The sequence below is a fragment of the Rhinatrema bivittatum genome, chromosome 6 (genome assembly GCF_901001135.1).
Source record: "Rhinatrema bivittatum chromosome 6, aRhiBiv1.1, whole genome shotgun sequence".
NCBI classification, from domain to species: domain Eukaryota; kingdom Metazoa; phylum Chordata; class Amphibia; order Gymnophiona; family Rhinatrematidae; genus Rhinatrema; species Rhinatrema bivittatum.
In genome coordinates, this window is record NC_042620.1 from 41,284,360 (window position 1) to 41,307,325 (window position 22,966).

The following is a 22,966-nucleotide window of genomic DNA, read 5'->3' on the forward strand; positions in this document are numbered from 1 at the left end:
GAAAGAAACAACTTTATGTGCGTTCAACCGTACGCTGGGAGGCTGAGATATGCGTTCTGGGTGCGCCGAAGTTGTGTGTGCAGGTCGGATGCGCGCAGAGAGATGCGCACACCGCTCCGCGCACGGGGTTTTGCTTATGCGCCCGGCACAGTTGAGCACGTGGCTGAGCCCCTGGCGCCCTTGCGCACGTCGCTGAACTTATGCGTGCGCAGGTGTGCGCACAAGTGGCTCGCCTCTGTGCACACAGAACGAATTGGCGGACAGGGCGAAATGGAAATGGCGACGGCTACCACGTGGGCAATATGGTGACCACCTCGGAGGGTCTACACATGGAGGGCCCTCGTAACGAACCGGGGTCTAGCCCTGGTAGGGCTGATCAACCCGGTAGCACTTACACCGGCTGGCTATCTGTGCGCCTATTCGAGCCTCGGAGACCGGAGACTTTTAAGAAGTTTTCTACCTTACCTTGTCTTGGGGTTTTTCGGTCTCGTTTCGGGCAGTCTCCGGCTGCAGGGGGAGAGGGAAAATATACCTTCACCGCCGCGCTCAAATTTCCACCCACTGTCTCTCAGCCACACCCGATGCCGGGGGCCTACCTCTGAGGGATCGCAAAAATCACCTTAGGAATCTCGACTGGGGGAGGGACCCGTGGGTATCCCCGCAGGAGAGTGGGGGCTCATCTGTAAAGATAAGTTTTCTTCTGTGTTTTGGATTTCTTTGGTTAGAATACTCTAACGCTGTGCAAGCGTGTATAGAGTCCCGAACTGCTATGGAGACGGAAAATACGGAAGAGCTGCACTTCCTGCAGGAGTATATGTACTAGGACTGACGTCAGATTGAAATCTGATCCATCTCCAACTGCTAATCAGGAGCACACTATACCCATTGGTCCTGAGTCCATCTGCTACACGCTCGGAAAACTATAGTTCAGCAGTCTATGATAAAGCAAACAAAGTAATCCACCGCTTTTGAAAAAAAATGCTATGCTGCAGATCTCATGTTATTACATCTTTGGCTCCTAATACCACACCACACTGAAATTACCTTCCCTGCAAGCCATAGTAGCACACACCTCCCAATCAACTGACCTCTGCAAGTGACAGATTCCTGACCTGCCCCCACTTCGCCACTGGCTGTGGTTCTGGCTGCTCCCTCTTCCATGTTGGTGTTATGCTCTGTAAAAGGTCCAAAATAGAATATAAGAGGCAACTATATAAATGTTGAAGAAACAGCATATGCAAGGTGCAGCCAAGTAGTTTTTCTAAATACAATCATCTGAAAAGTCCACTAATGAACCTTATAGTTTTAAATAATAATGCAAAATGCAATCTATTACAACACTAGCAGATATACAGTGGGCATTTAAGGGCACCACCAGCATACTCACACATCGTAATCTGGGAATATGCAAAATGAAATGAAATTAAAATTTCAACTTTAAATAGAGGTAACTAGGAAAGAAAAAAATTATATATTCAAATATAAAAATATGACATGCTTCTACTGAAGCAACCAGCACATGACAATTTAAAAAATCTGAAGAAGAAAGGTGACATTATAAGGAAATACATGAATTGCATAGCATATTTCACTACTACAATTACAATTTTCTTTGATACTATATTGTATCACATATATCAAGTATTCTGAAAACACATCCTACCTAATAAGGGATGATTAAGAATCCTGTGGACTCCTCTGGCCACTCCCCCTTGTGAAGCAACCTTAGAACATAATAAGAACATAAGATTTGTCATACTAGGTCAGACTAAAGGTCCATCAAGCCTAGCCTAGTATCAGTTTTCCAACAGTGGCCAATCCAGTTCACAAGAAGGATCCTATGTCAGATTCCAAACTGCTTATACCTGAGGTGAGCAGTAGATACTCCAAGTCCAAACCGATCTACATTAACAACTTTTACCACATCCTCTGGCAACAAATTCCAGAGTGTAGCAATTTATATACTTGCAGTATAAAAAAAAAAAAAAAAGTTGCTCTAACTCATTAATAACTTGAGTGTCTCCTCTCTATTCATTTTATAGACCTCCAAAGTGTAGAGTTTTTTAAAATTTTGTTTTAAGAATAAAACACTTCAGCCAGATAAGTTCTAATTTACCACCAGCAAATCAAATACAGATCTTTGATCTTCAAAGAGAAATACAGCCAATAGCACCAAAGAAGGGAGCTCTGTGCTGCAGCTGCCACCGATAGCTAAGCTGGGGGATGGGGATGCACGACAAAGTTTTCCTAGGGTGCTAAATACTCTTGCACTGGGGCTCTGAGTAACGAACTTGTCTTTACCGGTTCCATGCCACTCATTATTTTATAGACCTCTAGCCTATCTCCCCCTCAACCGTCTCTTCTCCAAGCTGAAGAGCCCTAACCTCTTTAGTCATTCCATCCCTTTTAATCAAACTCACAATAAGCAGAAACAATGCCAGTAGAGCCTGATATTCACCACCTTGGTTCTTTGTCTCCCTAAAACACAAGGCACTTTGATTTCTTAGTGCTTTGCTTCCCCACAGTGCTGGGCATGCAGGCTCAGTCCAGGTGGTAACAGCAGCTTCATAGCACATGGATTCACTTGTGGCAGAAACGCCATACTGGGTCATTGAGGCCAGCATTCTGTCTCAGACAGTGGCCAGTCCAGGTCACACGTGCCCGGCAGATCCCCAATAATGGATCTATTCCTTGTATCTCACGTTCGGGGATAAGCGCCGGCTTTCCCACATCTACCTGGCTAATAACTATTTATGGCCTCTCCCTTCAGAAAGTAAAACTAGTCAGTCGTCTTTGGAACCCCATTATGTTAGTTCCCTTGACCACAGATTCCATAGCTTGCTTGTGAGCAGAGTGGAAAAAAATTATATATTCATGCCTTCTATGATTTGTTTTACATCTGCCAGTTTCACAGAGTGTCCTGGTTTTATTTGAAAGGGTAAACAACAGTTCCCTATTTAGCCATTCCACCCCACTGATTTTATAAAATTTCAAAATCAATCATCTCTCTTATCAGTCTATCCAAGCTACAGAACCTTAAGCTGTTTAGTCTCTCTCCACAAGGCTTTTCTATCCCCTTTATTATTTTTGTCACCCTTCTTTGTACCTTTTCTATGTGCGCCATGATGTGGTTGCACTATACAAAGCCATTAATGACATGCTCAGTTTTGTTCTCTATTCCTTTCCAAAACGATTGCGTATTAAATATCGTTACAAAGCAAATTAAAAAAACAAAACAAAACACAAACAACTTTGCAGCGGGAACATGAGACTTTAGAAAATAAAAAAAACAGAAACAAAACAAATGAAATGAAATAACTTCATGAGTTTCTCATTCCTTAGTCCACAAAAAAAAAAAAAAAAAAAAAAAAAAAAAAAAAAAAAAAGAGGGAGAGGAAACTAAACAGGAGATTCAAAAAGCAACAAAAGAAGAAGAAATGACAATGTGAAAATAAGAATTTCTGATACCAATAAATGGACGAGCAAACTTCAACCCTATTGCGAGCTGGTGTGGAAATAGCAAACTTTTCAGCATCAGTAAAGAATCTTAATTGCTCTGGGGCAAAAAAAAAAAAGACAAAAATCTTTCAGCATTAAAATTTCACAACACATTTGCAAGGGTAGTGTAATACCAGAGATGCCCCCAAAGCATGTCTCTTGACGCAGGGGCAAAAACCCTTTCTCCTCTTCACTGAGCTTAGCCAAATCAGGAAAGAATCTCGCATTTTAAGCTAAGAAACCATTATTCATATACTTAAAATAGAAACACATCACACTGAAGTCCTGCTCAAACACCAAAGATACTGAGTAGCAGCCCCTTCAGAAAGTTCAGGGTAGTCCTTGCCCATAAAATGACACCAAATTCAACATAGCTAGGGGAGCTTGAACAGCGTCATTCAGAGGTACCTGTGGCAAAAAATAAAACTTGTTAAATAAAGGTTCGTATTGAATCTGGTGGCATATGCAAAACCTCCAGCAGATTTAAAAAAGTCTCTCGTGGCGATTCCCCTATCACTTTAGCAAAGTTCAAACAAATGTAAAATTTAAAATGCCTTCAACGATTTTCCAGAAACTCCATCCTCCTGGCGAGGGCACCCCACTATTGAATCATTGCTGCATTAGTTTTAATTTCTTTAACTTCACTCCCCAAAGCTTATATTCTCCCCAAGTGCTCCTGTGATTGGTTCTCATGCCCTTGGTGTCAGAGTCCACATTTAGGGAATAGGCTCCAAATCCAACCAGCAAATCCCAGAGAATCAAGGGTTACGACTACGGGCTACAGAACTGAGTCCAAGAGCTGACCTGAAGAAAGATTCAACAAGGAAGTGAGCTGTGAAGATGGAGGCAGCAGCACCAAGCTGCACAGATGCTGACTGTTGCTGAACCAAAAACCAAATGTTTCAGCTCCTACAGGTGCCATCAGAGAAGCAGACTGATCAAAAGTTTGCACTTCCCCAGCTCTCTCAGATGTGTCGATTTCAATGACCTCATTGGTCAGCATGGCACCAGCACTGTTGGGATGACTGCTTCTCTCTCGCAGAAGTAAATGAAGATACCCGGGACAGAGAAATCTCCTCCCCTGGCGAGGCCGGGGCTAATTCACCAGCCCCAGCAGTGGGGGAATTCATGCCACTCTATCAGTAACTTGAGTCAAAAGGCGAGCGGAAGGAACGACTTGAACCTTCCCTTTCCTCTTGGAAGGCATCTTTACAAAGTAACCCGATCAAGTATAAATAATATAGCCAGAAGTGTGAAGCCGTGACATTCTCGATTCCTCCCCCTTCCTAGCCAGCTCTATTTGCCTTTTTGACTGCTACCACTGCTCACTGAACCAAAGATTTCAAGGCATTCTCCACAAGGACTCATTGATCCTTTTCCAGGGTGGTGCCTCCTAACATGGAACCCAGTAATCGTGTTCCTGTAGCTGGGATTATTTTTCCCCTATGTGCCTTACTTGGCACTTGTTCACGGTAAATTTAGTCTACCATTTAGAAGCCCTGTCCCCTAGTCTCACTAGGTCCTTCTGTAGTTGTTCCCAGTCCACTGCTATTTTAAAATGCAAAACAATTGAGTCATCTGCAAATTTGGTTACCTCACTCATTCCTTTCTCCAGAGCATTTATGAATATGCTAAGTAGTACAGGTCTCAATACAGAACTCTGGGGCACAATCTTTCTCCATTCAGTCCTTCCATCTGTTTCCTGTCTTTTATCCAGTTACCAATCCCCAGTAGGACACTGCCTCTGATTCCATGATCTCCCAATTTTCTGAGAAAGTTTCTGATGGAGGGACTTTGTCAAATATCTTCTGAAAATCCTAATACACTATAATAAACCAGCTTGCCTTTGTCCACATGTGTATTTACTGGTGGCTGAAGAGCAGTTAAGAGTAACTGGGTTTAAAAGAGGTTTGGATAAGTTCTAAGAGGATAAAGCCATAAACTGCTATGAGGGTAATTAATAAGCAATAGTAGCTTGTGATCTATCTAATATTTGGGTACTTGCCAGGTACATGTGACTTGGATTGGCCACTGTTGGAAACAGGATGCTGAGCTTGATGGACCCTTGGTCTGACCCAGTATGGCATACCTTATGTAAGAGGATTCATGAGTACTGCTTGCTGGTAATACTGGAACTTTAAAGTTTGGGGACATGTGAAATTATGAGGTATATTAATCTTTAGGGTGTGCCTTGATTAAAAGCTAGGGCAGGTAACTGATTTCTTTTAGTTTGTTTGTGTTTGGGCTTTGGATTAAACAAAAAGCAAGCTAGAGTAGTGTGAGATTTCTTTAGTTTGCTTGTGAGCTAGTACTAACAAAAAAGTACTGCGTTTACAAAAGTCACTTGATCTGAAAAGATGAGAATTCTGGTTCATGGGGAGTTAGCTGCTAGCTTTGAGCCCACCTGCCCCAGGCTCTGTTAACCAGATACCTTCCACTTCAATTAATAGGAAAATCTAAGCAGGAATCCATTAATGAGTTTGAATATCATGCAATTAGTCCTGATTTTAGTGACTGACTTATTTTAGTCTTGTTGCTGGTCATTCACAAACCAACATGTCACCTAGTTATCAATTTAAAAACCTTAGACTTTAAGACATCAAATTATTTAAAATCCCTTAAATTGAGAGTCACCTACTCCTTAAATCAGCTTTTAAAACTTTAGCTATGTAATAAAACTAAGATGCAGATAGAAGTCCAGCAGTGATTTGGGGGTTATCCAGTCTTTTGCACCGAATGCCATATGTATGACTATCAATCTGTTAGTGAGGAGTTGTATGTGTGCACCTGGTGCAAAGAGCTCCTGGCTTTCAGAGAATGAGTCCAAATTCTGGAGGCCATAGTAGCAGACTTGGAGGAGCAGAGGCAGGCAGAGAGGTATATAGAGGAGACCTTCAAGGACAGAGAAGGGCAGTTCCAACTTCAGTCAAGCATCACTTGTGCTGCTTTGGAGGAGCAAACACATCTATCAGAAGACCATCATCTTGACAAAGAAACATAGAAATGATGGCAGAAAAAACCCCAAAGGCCCATCCAGTCTGCCCAGCAAGCCCATGGCAGCATCTGCTGTGCAGGTTACCCCCATGCTTAACAGATTCCCAGACCGTAAGAGTTGGGCCTTTGTTGGTTGCTGTTTGAATCCAATTCCCCGTTACTCATTGCTGTTGAAGCAGAGAACAATGTTAAGTTACATCAAAAGTATCAGGTTATTGGTTAAGGGTAGTTACCACCCCATCAGCAAGTTATCCCCAGTTACCTCCATGCACTCTTTTCTTCACTTCCATCCTGTAGTCTTTAAGGATCCACAGTGTTTATCCCATGCCCCTTTGAATTCTTTCACTGTTTTCATCTTCACTACCTCCTCAGGAAGGGCATTCCAGGCATCCACCATCCTCTCCATGAAAAATATTTCCTGACGTTGGTTCTGAGTCATCCTCTCTGAAGTCTGATGTGGCAAGAAGTGATCCTGTAGCTAGGATCTATCCCTCTAGGACAGGTGATGCCTTATCTTCTCACATCAAGGATGTCTCCCCAGGGCCATGTGCCCAGGAGAGAAAGCTATTACAGTGGGTGATTCAATCATTAGAAATGTAGATAGCTCAGTGGCTGGTGGGCATGAGGATTGCTTGGTAACTTGCCTGCCTGGTACGAAGGTAGTGGACCTCACATGTTACCTAGGTTCTGGAGGTTAAATATAAGGTCTTATAGGAAACAAATCCAGAACCTTCAGGACTGCATTCCAAGAAATGTCCCTGTTCCATCCACAGGACCCTGGAGGCAGGCTTAGTCTAGAGCTTCAATGCATAGATGAGATGATAATGCAGGGAAGAGGGTTTTGTGTTTGTTAAGAACTGGGAAACATTCTGGGGACGGGGGGAACCTATTTCATTGGGATGGGCTCCATCTTAACCTGAGTGGAACCAGGCTGCTGGCAGTAATCTTTAAAAAAAAGAGACCAAGCAGCTTTTAAACTAGATGATGGGGGAAAGCTGACAGTCGTTCAGAAGTGCATGGTTCAGAATGATGTATCTTTAAAGGATACTAACAAAAACAGGAAAGTTAGGGCATCCTGATAGAGAAGTTGCAATAAATGCTAAGGTAACCCTGCAGCCTTTAAGTAAAGAGCAGACAGAGCAAAAAATGTTCCCAATTTACCCCATCAACTGATAAGCAGATTGTTAATACAAATAAAAAACACTGAAATGTCTGCATGCAAACATGAAGTCTGAAAAATAAGATGGGAGAATTAGAATATATAGTACTAAATGATGAGGTTGAGATAATTGGTATCTCATAGACTTGCTGGAAGGAGGATAACCAATGGGACACTGATACCAGGATATAAATTATACCTTAATGATAAAATGATTCAAATTGGAGGAGGTGTGTGCTATATGTTAGAGGGCATAGAGTCAAGCAGGATAAAAGTTCTGCAAGAACCAAAGTGTAGTGTGGAATCCTTATGGATTGAAATACCATATGTAAGGGAAAATAATGAAAAGTGTTCTAAACATCAAAATCACAGAACATATAGAAAGACATGGTTTAATGGAACAAAGTCAGCATGGCTTTACCCAAGGCAAGTCTTGCCTCACAAATCTGCTTCACTTTTTTGAAGGAGTTAATAAACATGTGGATAAAGGTGAACCGGTAGATGTAGTATACTTGGATTTTCAGAAGGTGTTTGACAAAGTTCTTCATGAGAGGCTTCTAGGAAAAGTAAAAAGTCATGGGATAGGTGGCAATGTCCTTTCGTGGATTACAAACTGGCTAAAAGACAGGAAACAGAGAGTAGGATTAAATGGACAATTTTCTCAGTGTAAGGGAGTGGACAGTGGAGTGCCTCAGGGATCTGTATTTATTTATTTTATTTATTTTTAATTTTTATATACCGAAATTCCTGTATGAGATACAAATCAATCCGGTTTACAAAGAACGGCAACTCGCCCGGGCTTACCTGACCAGGGCTTTTTACATAAAACAGTAAAACAATGCAATTAACATAAGCATCTTAGGAGACTTTGGTGGGTAATGTGAATAGGAATGTGGAAGTAAGCTTCTGCTAAATCCAGTGAGGTCAGATATTCCCCTTGTCTCACCAAGGCCATTACTGATCTCAGCATCTCCATTCGAAAGTGGGGCGCATATAAGCACCTGTCAACCTCCTTTAAGTCTAAGACTGGCTGACAGGAGCCATTCTTCTTGGCTACCACATAGTATGTCGAATAGGTGCCCTGTCCCTTTTCCTGGAGGGGTCCTGGCACTAGGGTCTGAAGAAGCTGCAATTTCAGCAGTGTTCCCTTTACGGCCTCTCTTCTGGGCGGAGAGGTACAGGGGACACCATGATCATGCCTGGCACCTATCTTGCACATTTGGGAGCTTAGTCCAGCTGAGTGTCCAGGACCCGCTGGTCTGACGTGTTTTGGGTCCACTCCAAAAGGCACCCCCAAGAGTCAGTAGGAGGGACACACAGCATGTCATTGTGGAGTGCACCCCATATATGGCTGTGGGGGAATTCCCTTTAGCTTTTCTGGTCCCTCGAAAAAACTGGGTCTTTGTTTTCTTGGTTTGCTGTGAGGTGTATCTACCCGTATGGAACCCTCGAAAGTCTCTGTAGCATTGGTATCTTGGGTCATGTGCCCTTTTTGGGTTTGTCTTCGGGCAGCTTCTAGGATTTGGATTCCTTAACGACCTTTTCCAGCTCCTCTTCAAATAGGTTGCCTCTGAAGGGCAGTTTCCCTAGGTGGGCTTTAGATACTGCATCTACCACCCAACTTTCTTGCTGCTACGGCACAAGATATCCTCTATGATCTCATTAAGATGACATCTGCTAAGTATACTACCCTCTCTCTGTTCCATCTCTTCTGATTCTGAGAGCTGCTGAACCCAGTAATCTAATGCCTGGGCCACATAACCTCTGCAAATGTTGGCCTATAAAGCCAGTGTGGTAGTGGAGAAAGTCCGAGAGGCTGGACTCAAATTTTCCTATTTTCAGTGTCCCTTAGGTAAGTTTGGTTGTCTTGTGGGTGCCCATCAAAACCAAGGCATCTGCCTTGAGAATTCTCAGGAGCACTTCCCTATCCTTTGCTGGAAGCAGATAGATTCTACTCATGAGCCTTCCGCCCTTCAAACCTCCCTGGGGTGTGTCTTACTCTACTAACACCATTGTTTTCAAGGCAGGTGTAAAGGGAATGACTTGGATGGCTCACGGATTCCCTGTAGTACAGGATCACCTTTCATCTCGCCCCTTAGTCTCAGCCCCTTGGAAGCTCCGAGAATTATCTCTTGGTCTACAGTCTGTTTCTATAGATTACTACCATCCTCACCTGCCTACATCTCAGCCCATACAACTTAATAATGTCACCTACAAAGCAAAAAGCACAAACACCACAAAAAAAAAAACAAAAAAAAAAAAAAAAAAAAACAACTTTATTTTTCAAGCCCTAGCTTCCTGCAAAAAGTCTTACAAACCACACACATGCAGTGACGCTCTAGACTCCAAGCTCCAGATCGGCACAATCCAATCAAGCCTCACAACGAAAGCTCGTGGAATTACCAGAATTGCCAGCAGACGCCTCAGAGGAACTTCATAGATCCCATTAAACGTCCGCCCAATACCATCAGGTCTGCATTCGCTCAACTCGCCCATCATTCTCCGGACTGCACTCGCCCATCATTCTCCGGACTGCACTCGCCCACCATTCTCCGGACTGCACTCGCCCAACATACGCCTATCATCCACCCAGCACCCTTGCTAACTACACCCGCACAGAACCCTTCAAACCGCATTCGTCTAGCACTTTTCAGACAGCATTCGACTAGTACTCCTTCTGATCATTACAATTCCTACAGTCTTACACTTCAGCAACCTACATCCCAACATGCACCCCCTCACAATTCCCATCATCCACAATCCCAAATGGAGAACACCAAAGCCCCCTACCCCCCCCCTTCACAATCGTCAACAGAGGCTCAGGCCCATCTTGCTTACACCGGTCACTCAATTCCTTGGACTAACTCTCTTTTCACTCACATTGGTTAATGCACAATCGATCTCTAAGAAAAGTCATATATTCAACGACTACCTATTGTTACAGTTTTGGCTGCAGTGCAACCGCCTCACCACCAGGGGTCCCTCTAGTGCTGGCTCCCCTGACAGGCCCAGGCCATCTCCCCTGTCCACTCTATGTTCTGGGTTGGCCCTTATAACCCTGCCTGACAGTTCCCTCGGGGCTTCGGCATCGAGCTCACCTGGGCTCCCTGCTCTAGCCCTGCGCGGCCTTCGGGCCTTTCCTTGCCTTGCGCGGCCTTCGGGCCTTCTTCCTCGCTTTTCTTACCTGGCCTACGGGCCTTCTGACCTGCTTGCCCTGACTACGGTGTGTGGCCTACGGGCCTTCTGTGTATGTGTGGCCTACGGGCCTTCTGACCTGCCTGCTCTGCTTACGGTGTGTGGCCTACGGGCCTTCTGTGTGTATGTGTGTGGCCTACGGGCCTTCTGACCTGCCTTGCCCCGCTTATGGTGTGTGGCCTACGGGCCTTCTGTGTGTATGTGTGTGGCCTACGGGCCTTCTGACCTGCCTTGCCCCGCTTATGGTGTGTGGCCTACGGGCCTTCTGTGTGTATGTGTGTGGCCTACGGGCCTTCTGACCTGCCTTGCCCCGCTATTGGTGTGTGGCCTACGGGCCTTCTGTGTGTGTATGTGTGGCCTACGGGCCTTCTGACCTGCCTTGCCCTGCTTACTGTGCCCTGACCCAGCCTGGACCCAGACACTGCTACTGCGGCCTACCCTGACCCAGCCTGAACCCAGACTCTGATACTTGCTGCCTGCCCTGACCCAGCCTGGAACCTGACACTGTTTCTAGCTTCCTGTCTCTCTCCACCTGGAGCCACCCTGCTGGGTGGTGTTCACGACTCCTGACCGGAGCCCAAGCGTAACACCTATCAGATACAAAACCTGACATCTGTGCTATCACAGAAACCTGGTTAAAACCCTCCGACACAGCTCTAATAAATCAGCTTCCCATCCAGGAGTACGATGTTTTCTCTATTCTCAGACCCAAGAAAAGAGGAGGTGGACTTCTCCTCGCAGCCAAAAAAACACTGGGTCTGACATTGCAGTCTTCCAATAACTTATCAAAGATAGAATTTGCCCTATTCAACTCAAAACATCTGACAATTGGCCTAATCTATGCTCCTCCTGGATTACTGGAAGCAGACCCATCCGTTATCATAGAAATGACAGCAAAACACCTTAACTCCAGGAAACCTACTATCCTCATGGGAGATTTTAATTTGCACGTAGATACCCAACCTCATTCCACCAACTGTAAAACTCTTCTCACCTCTCTCAACAATATGGGTTTCAGACAAATAGTGACTGAACCAACCCACAAAGCAGGCCATACGCTGGACCTTATCTTCATAAATGAAGGAATCACAACCCACACCACTCCAACTTGCACTCCGATACCGTGGCCCAGACCACCGACTCATATCATCGGTGTTAAAAATAAAAGAACTTCCACAACAATCCACACAACCAATAACTATATCGTTCAGGAAACAGTGCTCAGGAGACCAACTCAGTGAACACCTGGCCAAGGAACTAGAGCACCTAGACCTCTCCGACGCAAACTCAGCAACTTTATCATGGACCAACATCACTAAAAAGGTGGCAGATCAAATATGCCCCATGACAACTAAAGTTATCAATCCAAACAAAGACAATAAGAGACCCTGGTTCACACCGGAACTTAAAATACATAAACACGAGTTGAGATGCAAGGAACAAAATTGGCGAAAAAACCCATCTTCAACCACCCTCCTCACCTACAAATCATGCCTTAACTCATACAGAAACAACATCAACACAACAAAGAGAATATTCTTCTCTAAAAAAATACACCACCTCATTTTCGATTCAAGAGCTCTTTTCTCATACGTATCTACCCTCACAAAACCCCCGGCGCCTACCATTCCTGACGATCAAGCACTCAATGCGAACGAGCTGGCAGTCTTTTTTGACAACAAAATCACTTCACTCCTAGCCCCCCTCAAGGGACCTTCTTCACATCCAAACCACGTAATCAACCTCAGCCCCCAACCATCGCGATCAACTGCCCAACAATCTTCACTCTCAATCGCTCAACAACCAACACTCTCAACAGAACAACAACCATCGCACCCAACCGTACAACAACCTAACACCTCACCAATAGTTCTCAACACTTTTGAGCCCACTTCCACATTAGAAATAGAGAATATTCTCAAGAAAATAAAACCATCCTCCCATCCATCAGACCATATTCCATCCAACAAACTGAGTCTGATCACAAACACTATAGCCAAACCTTTAGCAGACATCATTAACTGCTCTCTCACCCAAGGACATGTCCCGAACCAACTCAAGTTAGCCATGCTCAAACCGCTCCTCAAAAAACCCAACTTACCTACATCAGACCCAGCTAACTTCAGACCCATAGCAAACCTCCCTATGATAGCCAAAGTTATGGAGAAAGTTGTCAAACAACTTACAGAATTTCTTGACGAAAATAATATCCTCACCTCAAACCAATTTGGCTTTCGTAAGACTATGAATACCGAATCGTTACTAACATCTTTATCAGACACCGTCATCTTCAACCTTGAAAAGGGCCAACCTTGCCTCCTCGCTCTCCTGGATCTCTCATCAGCGTTTGATACCGTAAACCACACATACCTCCTGCAACGATTAATAGACATCGGCATTTCAGGAGCAGCTTTTAACTGGTTCAAATCGTTTTTGGAGAACAGATCATACAAGGTCAAGATAAATAACAAAGAGTCCCACACCATCGATTCCAAGAGGGGGGTACCGCAAGGATCATCCCTCTCTCCGACTCTTTTCAATATTTATCTGCTCCCACTATGTCAACTACTCACTAACCTTAAGCTAAGACATTACCTATACGCGGATGATATTCAAATCCTCATCCCTATAGAAGACTCCCTACACAAAGCCATATCATATTGGAATAAATGTCTGTCTGCTATCAACAATCTACTTACCAGCCTCAACTTGGTCCTAAACAAAAACAAAACCGAAATCCTCATTATAGCACCGGAAAACTATACCCCCCCTTCACATTCTAACACTAATCAACATCTGGACACCACCGGGCACTTCATCACGCAACAAGTTAAAGATCTGGGAGTCATCATAGACAGCAGACTCAATCTCAACAAATTTGTCAACACAACAAAAGAATGTTTATTTAAACTTCAAACATTAAAGAAACTTAAACCACTCCTCCTATACAGGGACTTCCGTATGGTTTTACAAGCCATCATACTCCCAAAATTAGACTACTGCAACTCTCTCCTCCTAGGCCTACCAGCATGCACCACCAAACCACTTCAGATGGTCCTGAATGCCTCAGCAAGAATTCTTTCAAATGCCAAGAAAAGAGATCATATCACCCCAATCCTCCACTACCTCCACTGGCTCCCAATCAAATACAGGATCCAATTCAAGTCTCTAGCGATGATACATAAGGCCTTCTACAACATCGCGCCTCTCAACTTAACATTTCAAATTCAACTACACACATCCGTAAAACCTACCAGAAGCACTTATCAGAACAGACTAATCACACAACCGGCGAAATCCGCTCTAAGGAAACGTGCACTGTCGACAGCGGGCCCTTCACTTTGGAACTCGCTCCCTCCAGACCTGCGTCTGGAACCATGCCACATTACATTTAAAAAGAAACTTAAGACTTGGTTATTCAAACTAGCCTTCCCCTAGAACCAAGAACAAAAAAAAAAAAAAAAAAAAAAAAAAAGTCTTTTCACTCCCACAATGATATTTTTTCAGATCTTTTTTAATCTTCATTATTCAATTAGAGATTCACACATTCATGCTGTCTACATACAGTCTACATACACATTCATGTGGACTTACATATCTCCATGTTATTTTTGGATTTATTAACCGCATGTCTATTAATGGTTTAATAGTATTTACTATTTGCCTACTTCTATTAAGTTGTTTCAAAGTAAAAACTTTACTTCATTTGTTTCAATGTTAAAACTGGTTTACTTCTTTTTGCTCAATCTAAAACTTCGTTGTTTAATACTGTTCTATGTAAACCGCAAAATGTAGCAATTGTTACTGTTATATGTAAACCGGGGTGATATGTATATTATACAGGAACCTCCGGTATATAAATTATTTAAATAAATAAATAAAATCTGATCATCCCTTGCGGATCTGAAAATTTAAGGGCGCACATTACATTAGTGATGAAGGCTTCCTGTGGAAAAGGCGTATCACCGTTGACTCCTGCTCCTGTGAGCAATCCTCCCCCTCTTCCAGAGGATGAGAGGACTTATGGTCAGAGTCCAGATCGGATTCAGAATGGACTCCTGTGGTTGTCTGGGCTGAGGAGCATGAGTCCCTCAAAACTGCTGGGGTCCATTTTGGGGGTGGGTCCCTTTCCTCTGGTATCTCAGAGGGTCAAGAGGATCCAGTGTCAGCCTCTAAATGGTGGAGAAGGACTGGTACATGAAGTGGACAAAATCTGATGGGACTGTTTTCATGGACTCTACTAAGGATCCTCCAGAGGTCACGGTGTTCCTAACCCTCAGCCTATTTCCCTATCGTGTTTTCCTGCTGTGGAAGCTTCAACAAGCGGCTCTCCTGACATTGGCCCATGCAGGGTATGGAGGCCTCCAGATCGGAGAGGTCCTGCTTGTGCTAGATCCACAAGGAGGCTCCTATCCTGCTCTCCCTAGACAGGAAATGCCAGTCCCTGGTGGTGCTCTGGTGGTTGTACCACCTCCCAATCACATTCCAGGCACAGGGAGCCTGCTAATGTAGGCACCTTCATGGTGCCACAGATCACACATCTGTGTCCAACATAGCCTTTGCTTCTCTATTATTTTTTCAGAGGAGCTATGAGCAACAGGGCTCTGTGCTATTGCAGCTCTTCCTTTTTTTTGGCTACAATGTTTCAGGACTCCTAACCTCTGTTTGGAGTGCAGAGGCCCTAGCATCCTGTGGTCGAGCAACACACCCCATGGCCTGTTTCAGGCCTTACCACATCCCCATTCCTCCTGCTGTGGATGCTATTGCTCTGCTACGGCTGTAAACCAAACAGCTGCAGTGCTCAGCTGTGCAGCTTTCCTCTTCTCTCTCTCATTTTGGAACATCGGGGGTGGGGGGATGGGCCAGAGAAGAAAAAAATAACTCTCCCTTGTAGGGATTGAGCAGTGCCAGCTGGTAGGATCTCAGCATGGACTTCTTGTTGCTTCCTCTTTTTTCTCCCAATTTTATGCAGGTTCCACCCCAGAGCAGAGGAAAATGAGGAAGCAATAGCAAAGGCAACTTGAGACGGAGGGAGGGAGGCAGAGAAGGTGCAGCCCACAGCCCTACTATTTACTCCAGGTTCCCAATCCCCTGGGTGGAGAGGGAACCTCCCCTTACCAGGCTACTCACCAGACCTCTAAGGGTACTGTGAAGGAACCTGAGGAGGTTCTACTAGGATGAAGAGATTTGCTTCCCAGGAGCAGGATCCCACAACAGGAGGGGGGGGGGGGGGGAGCAGCCACCCCATAGGACTGTCGCCCTGGGAGTAAAGAACTCAACCAGGCTGAGGTAGAATAAAGACTCTGGGAGCTCGAACACATGTTAAACTGTCATGACTACTGGGATTGGACCAGTACCACACCCCCCTTCTAAGCCCAGAGTGAAGTCATGAAAGAGGTGCGTCCTGTCTCCATCAGCGGTGAAGGGAGAGGAAATCCCATATGCAATAACCGGTCTAGCAGAAAGATAATGAAATCCCCACAACTATACTCTTCCCTTTTACTCTTGGTATTTCTATCCATAAGGATTCCAGAGTGCAGCTCGTCTCCTGCAAACTTATCCTACTTGACTAAGCTATCCTTAATAGTGTTACCCCTCTACCAATTTTATTTGCTCTGACATGTCGATATAATTTGTACTCTGGTATCACAATGTCCCTTCGGTTATTCCCCCTTCCACCAGGTCTCCGTGTTACCTATTTCTATAATCTTCCTTTAGCGCCATACATTCTAATTCTCCAGTCTTATTTTTCAGACTTCTGGCATTTGCATACAGATATTTAAAAGTAGGTTTACTAGTATTTCTATTTTTGTATGTACCACATTCTTCAGGATGATACAGGCAGTTGGGAGACTTGGTTATCTGCATGCTCTGTGTTTATATACATCTGGTTTTTTTTTTCAGCTTTCGGGACATTTCAAATCAAGCAAGTTAGAGATACCTCCCGCCAAACCAAGTGCTGCTGAATGACTGTCAGCTTCCCCCCATGTTCTAATTTAAAAGCTGCTCTATCTCCTTTTTAAAAGTTAGTGCCAGCAGCCTGATTCTACTCTGGTGAAGCCCTTCCCATCGGAATAGGGCCCCCTTTCCCCAGTTCCTAACAAAACTAAACTCTCTTCCCTGCCTCATTGCCTCTCATCCACACATTGAGACTCTGGAGTTCGGCCTGCCTCTGGGATCCTATGTGTGGAACGGTTATTTCTGAGAATGCAACTCTCGAGGTTCTGGATTTCAATTTCCTACCTAACAGCCTAAAGTTAGCATGCAGAGCCTCCCTCCTGCACCTTCCTATGGGATTGGTAGCCACATGTACCAGCATACACACACGCACACACTCACACCAGAGAGCAAGCTGCTGCAGCTGACAATTGTGTCTGCTTTTCTATGCCTATAGCATTTGCTGCAGCAGGGGGCAGAAAAAGGACAGATTAGCACTCTGGCAACTAAGTGCCAGTGGCACATGCATGCCTGCCTAGGTTTACAATATGAAAAGCAAGATGTAACAGAAATATCTTATTGAATGAAAGAATCTGCATATAGATGAATCCTGGACATAAGAACATAAGAAATTGCCATGCTGGGTCAGACCAAGGGTCCATCAAGCCCAGCATCCTGTTTCCAACAGAGGCCAAACCAGGCCACAAGAACCTGGCAATTACCCAAACACTAAGAAGATCCCATGCTACTGATGCAATTAATATTCTAACAAAAACGTATAGGGGATTAATTGCTCGGTGATCTTGTACGGAGGTAGGTCTATGAGGGTAACCAATTAATGATTATCCTCTTATGTACCTCCGTCTATTAGTCTTTTTTAATTTTTATTTACCAACATCTTTTGTTTTTTGTAATTTTTCAAATTTTCTTAAAATCCCTTCTCCCCTGCTGCTTTTCCGCCCCACTGATATTTTATTGCATACTTATCAGGACATTGCCTCTGTAATATCTCATGGGCGCGGAGCTGCTCGTCCGACACGGGCCATGTTTCGGCACAAAGTGCCTGCTTCAGGGACTGTGGGAGAATAAGCTGTGTCCAACACTGGGTTCACAGCATATGGCGAACCTTCAATATATGAAAAAGTCAATTTCAGATAACACAAGCCTTATAAAGCCTTTATAACATGTCTAAAATCACAAGACCCACCTGGCTTCTTCTAAAGAACTTACTGTTATGCCGCTTTCCTTTGTCATATTCGGTACGCCCGTATTGCTTGTCTGGGCGTCGGCTTCATTCTAACCGTTTATATAAGCCTGCCTGGGAAACCTACCTCCTCCTGGAGGAGGTAGGTTTCCCAGGCAGGCTTATATAAACGGTTAGAATGAAGCCGACGCCCAGACAAGCAATACGGGCGTACCGAATATGACAAAGGAAAGCGGCATAACAGTAAGTTCTTTAGAAGAAGCCAGGTGGGTCTTGTGATTTTAGACATGTTATAAAGGCTTTATAAGGCTTGTGTTATCTGAAATTGACTTTTTCATATATTGAAGGTTCGCCATATGCTGTGAACCCAGTGTTGGACACAGCTTATTCTCCCACAGTCCCTGAAGCAGGCACTTTGTGCCGAAACATGGCCCGTGTCGGACGAGCAGCTCCGCGCCCATGAGATATTACAGAGGCAATGTCCTGATAAGTATGCAATAAAATATCAGTGGGGCGGAAAAGCAGCAGGGGAGAAGGGATTTTAAGAAAATTTGAAAAATTACAAAAAACAAAAGATGTTGGTAAATAAAAATTAAAAAAGACTAATAGACGGAGGTACATAAGAGGATAATCATTAATTGGTTACCCTCATAGACCTACCTCCGTACAAGATCACCGAGCAATTAATCCCCTATACGTTTTTGTTAGAATACTATTGAAAAGGGGAAGAGGTTGGTTAGTGACTGATGCAATTAATAGCAGTGCCTATTCCCTAAGTAAACTTGATTAATAGCCGTTAATGGACTTCTCCTCCAAGAACTTAGCCAAACCTTTTTTGAACCCAGTTACACCAACTACATTAATCACATCCTCTGGCAACAAATTCCAGAGCTTTATTGTGCGTTGAGTGAAAAAGATTTTTTTTCCAATTAGTCTTAAATGTGCTACTTGCTAACTTCATGGAATGCCCCCTAGTCCTTCTATTATTCGAAAGTGTAAATAACCGATTCACATCTACTCGTTCAAGACCTCTCATGATCTTAAAGACCTCTATCATATCCCCCCTCAGACATCTCTTCTCCAAGCTGAACAGCCCTAACCTCTTCAGCCTTTCCTCACAGGGGAGCTGTTTCATCCCCTTTATCACTTTGGTTGCCCTTCTCTGTACCTTCTCCATCGCAACTATATCTTTTTTTACACCTGGCAACAGTGCTGAAGTAGTAACTACTGGGTCCTGTCCACTCTCTTATCAAGTGGCCTTATGACAAAAACAGGAGCTGGAACAATCGTGTTTTCTAATCACTGCAAAAATGAAAAAAAAAAATTCCTCCCCCCTCCCAGATATCCATTTAAATTGCACGCTCATTCCTATACTTTTTGAAAATCCAATCTCACAAGCAAGCCAAACTGGCTTAACTGCTACAGAGAGAGAGATGAATGCATAGACCATTGTCCAGGAGATCAAGTAATGAAGGAAGCAATCACGTGATAGTGAAGAGTGCTGGAGTTGGGAAGGGGAAGGGAGTTGCATCAAGGAGTCGCCATGTAGGCAGAAGCGAGGCTGAGAGCATTCACTTGATAACAGAGTGGACAGGACTCAGTAGCTACTTCTTCAGCACTGTTGCCAGGTGTCAGCTGAACTTATAGTCCAAAGTAATTTCAAAACTGGTCCAAAACTAGCCAATTTGTAAAAAAAAAAAAAAAGGGGGAAAAAAAATCACTTTCTTTAAAAATCAATACTTGCGTCATACTTCAAAATGAATGCTATGGGCAGTAGCCCCTGCTGTAACAAAAAAAAAAAGAGAAACAATAGCAGCTCAAAGGAAAAAAAACCCTTTTGATTACAAACCAGTAACAAGAATTGGAAAAACAGCAGGAAGCTGTCTTAAAGTCCATATTTGCTTGAAACTAAGGACATCAAACTGCCTGGTGTTCAGTTAGAGCTTAAGACATCACTATAGAAAGCATTGTAGAAATTAGAGTTTGCATCTTTCCTCCTTGATCCATTGGCCAACCAAAGGAGCCAGCGTGACAATCCCTGCATTAAGACTGTGTGCTGAGATTCTGCAGTTTAACATAGGCAATCAAAAATGTAACTCCTGATTCAGTAAGCAAATCAGATGCTAATGCAGTGGGTGTTAAAAAGTGCACAAACAAAAATGTTTATCTCTGGTTTTTGTACAATGTGTGCTTAGCACAAACTGAACACATTTTAACTCGGATGGCTGGGGCGCTCTTAGACAAATTTATGCACAGAAAAATCATGTTTTGTGCACAAGAGAATCCATTAGGCTTATTCTGTGTATAAAACATCTTTTAGGAAAAACAAATGCAAGACAGACCAATCGCCTTGGGTTAAGAAAATGTATTCACACATGTATCTTGATAAAAGAGCCCAACTGTGGCTGAGTTTTGCACAAGGCTGTGTCAGGGGCTTTCTCAAAGTTTATATTTTGATTTGATTCTGCAAGATGTAAATATGGTTTATCAATGAGACTGTATATGCCTTTTTTTTTTTTTTAAGGCAGAGAATTATGGTGGAGACAACTGCTGTTTTGCTTAATAATTCTTGACTCCCATGTTGTGTTTTAAGTGCTGATTTTAGCTTTTCTATCACAAAGCACCTCAAGGATAGTGCCATGCCTTTTGGGGTTGCCTTTTGGGGGTGCCCAAGCCAGCTAGCCTCCACCCCCTTTTTGTCGTCCCCCCCCATTGGTCTCCCTCTTCCCCCCCCCCCTACACCCCCTCTTTCCCTCTCTCCTCAGAATCCCATTCTTCATAGATCATTGTAGGAGGAGAGTGCTGGTGCCTCAGACACATCCTCCTCTGCCACTTGGCCCGACTGTTTTGAATCATGCAGCTGTACAGAGTCCCATATGGTTTGAAGCAGCACAGGCACAGAGCTGCAGAGATGGAAGATGCAGCCAATGCACTGCTGTGCGCCTTCTTCTGCTATCGAACAGCTGCTGCCTGACTGGTCCGCTGTCAGATATCCTACAGTGATTCTTCAAAAAAAGGGCCAGATTTTGGTGGGGCCATGGTCTCTGTGGCCCACTCCATTCAAACACCAATGAGGCACTCTAAATGTCTAAGTAACTCACTTTAAATTGGTGATCAACATCCTTTTCAGCAGGTATCATATGCACAAAGCATTCTCTCCATACTCTCAATCAAGCTGTAATTTCCCTTCAATTTGTTTTCCTTCAAAACACCAGTACTATTAATAGTCTGCCTTCCAAATGCACTGGTTTATCTCCAAATCTGAAGGTCTATAGACCTTTTGTAATTGTAAAACATTTTTAAATTCCAGCATGTACCTCCTTATTTTAAGGAGGACTAAGCAAATAAAACCAGCTTCACTTACAATGCCCAAGATCTGAGATTCAGTGACTTTATCAAGGCAGCTTCAGTGCATAGAGTTTGCCTGCTAAACAGGTCAATACAGTAAAGTGCGCGCTTTCTACTCACAATTTGGCAGCATTAGTCCAACCCGCGATTCACTAACCCTTTTAACCCATCCTTACCGCCTCTTTAAATCAACGGGAAACCCCTTCCGCCCGTGGCATGTATATGAGATGTAAACGATCGGATTAGCTATTCCCTCCCATACAGTAACGCGCGCCCCAATTATCGCTTTTTAAACCTGCAGTTTTGCCGCGCGTTTAACCTGCTAACTTACCGCCTACCCTTACCCCTGCGTTAGAGGCAGGGGTAAGGGTAGGCGGCAAACTTTCCCCCAGCCCTCGCTCACCTGCCCTGGCCGCGTCCATGGGGCCTGTCACCGGGGCAGCCCAGTCCTCTCTACCCTCCTCCCGAAGCAACGAAAAGCGAAAAAGGAGAAAAGCGAAACGACATGTGAAGTATAACTTACTTTTCTTGCAGCCCTCCTCTGGAGACGCACCGCAGCTCCCCTGCCTCCCGGGGGCAGCCAGCGGCAAAAGCGGCCCCGCCGGTGAAGATGGATGCCTGCACGGGCCCTCTGACACGATCACTCCAGCTGCGGCCACTTCTCCTGCGTGCATTCAGCCTGTGCGTGCAGTTTGGCCGCTCAAGGCGTTCGCTAATGCACTGCCTTGAGCGCCCAAATTGCATTCATTCACCTTCGCCGGCGCTCAAGGCAGTGCATCAGCGAACGCCGATGTCACACGCCATGACGCCAAACGTAGTGACGCCTTGAGCAGCCAAACTGCACGCACAGGCTGAATGCACGCAGGAGAAGTGGCCGCAGCTGGAGCGATTGTGTCAGAGGGCCCGTGCAGGCATCCATCTTCACTGGCGGGGCCGCTTTCGCCGCCGGCTGCCCCCGGGAGGCAGGGGGCAGCCCCCAGGAGGCAGGGGAGCTGCGGTGCATCTCCGGAGGAGGGCTGCAAGAAAAGTAAGTTACACTTCACATGTCTTTTCGCTTTTCTCCTTTTTCGCTTTTCATTGCTTCGGGAGGAGGGTAGAGAGGACTGGCAATCCCGAGCGTAGGAGAACCGTCCACTTCCTGGTACCTGTCATTTCAAATGTCATTTGAAATGACAGGTACCACGCACCCAGGTTACTGTATAGGCGCTGTATAGCACTCTATACAGTAAAATGGATTGCGCAGGCCTAATGCTTCACGTTCGCGGCTTGCATTTGCAAGCTATTTAAATACAGTATCGAGCGGTAGGTGAGCCAGACTGTGCGTGTGGCAAACGCGGGTGCGCCTGGCACTAACGCAGCTCTTCCTACCGCTCCTTACTGTATCGGCCCGTTAGTTCGTGCGGGAGGGAGGGTAAAAGGGGATCGGTCTCCCCAAAACTACACTTAAGCTTCAGTATCGCAGGACTCAAAGAACCACAATGGCATACTTGGGCTTCACATTCCCAAGGCAAATACAGTCCACCAGCCATCAGTCACAGATTACATGTTCACTCCATCATCATGAGGGCAAGAACAAAGGACCAATTCGCCCCAGGACATACTGCTCGGAGCAGCTCCCGATCCCCCTGTTC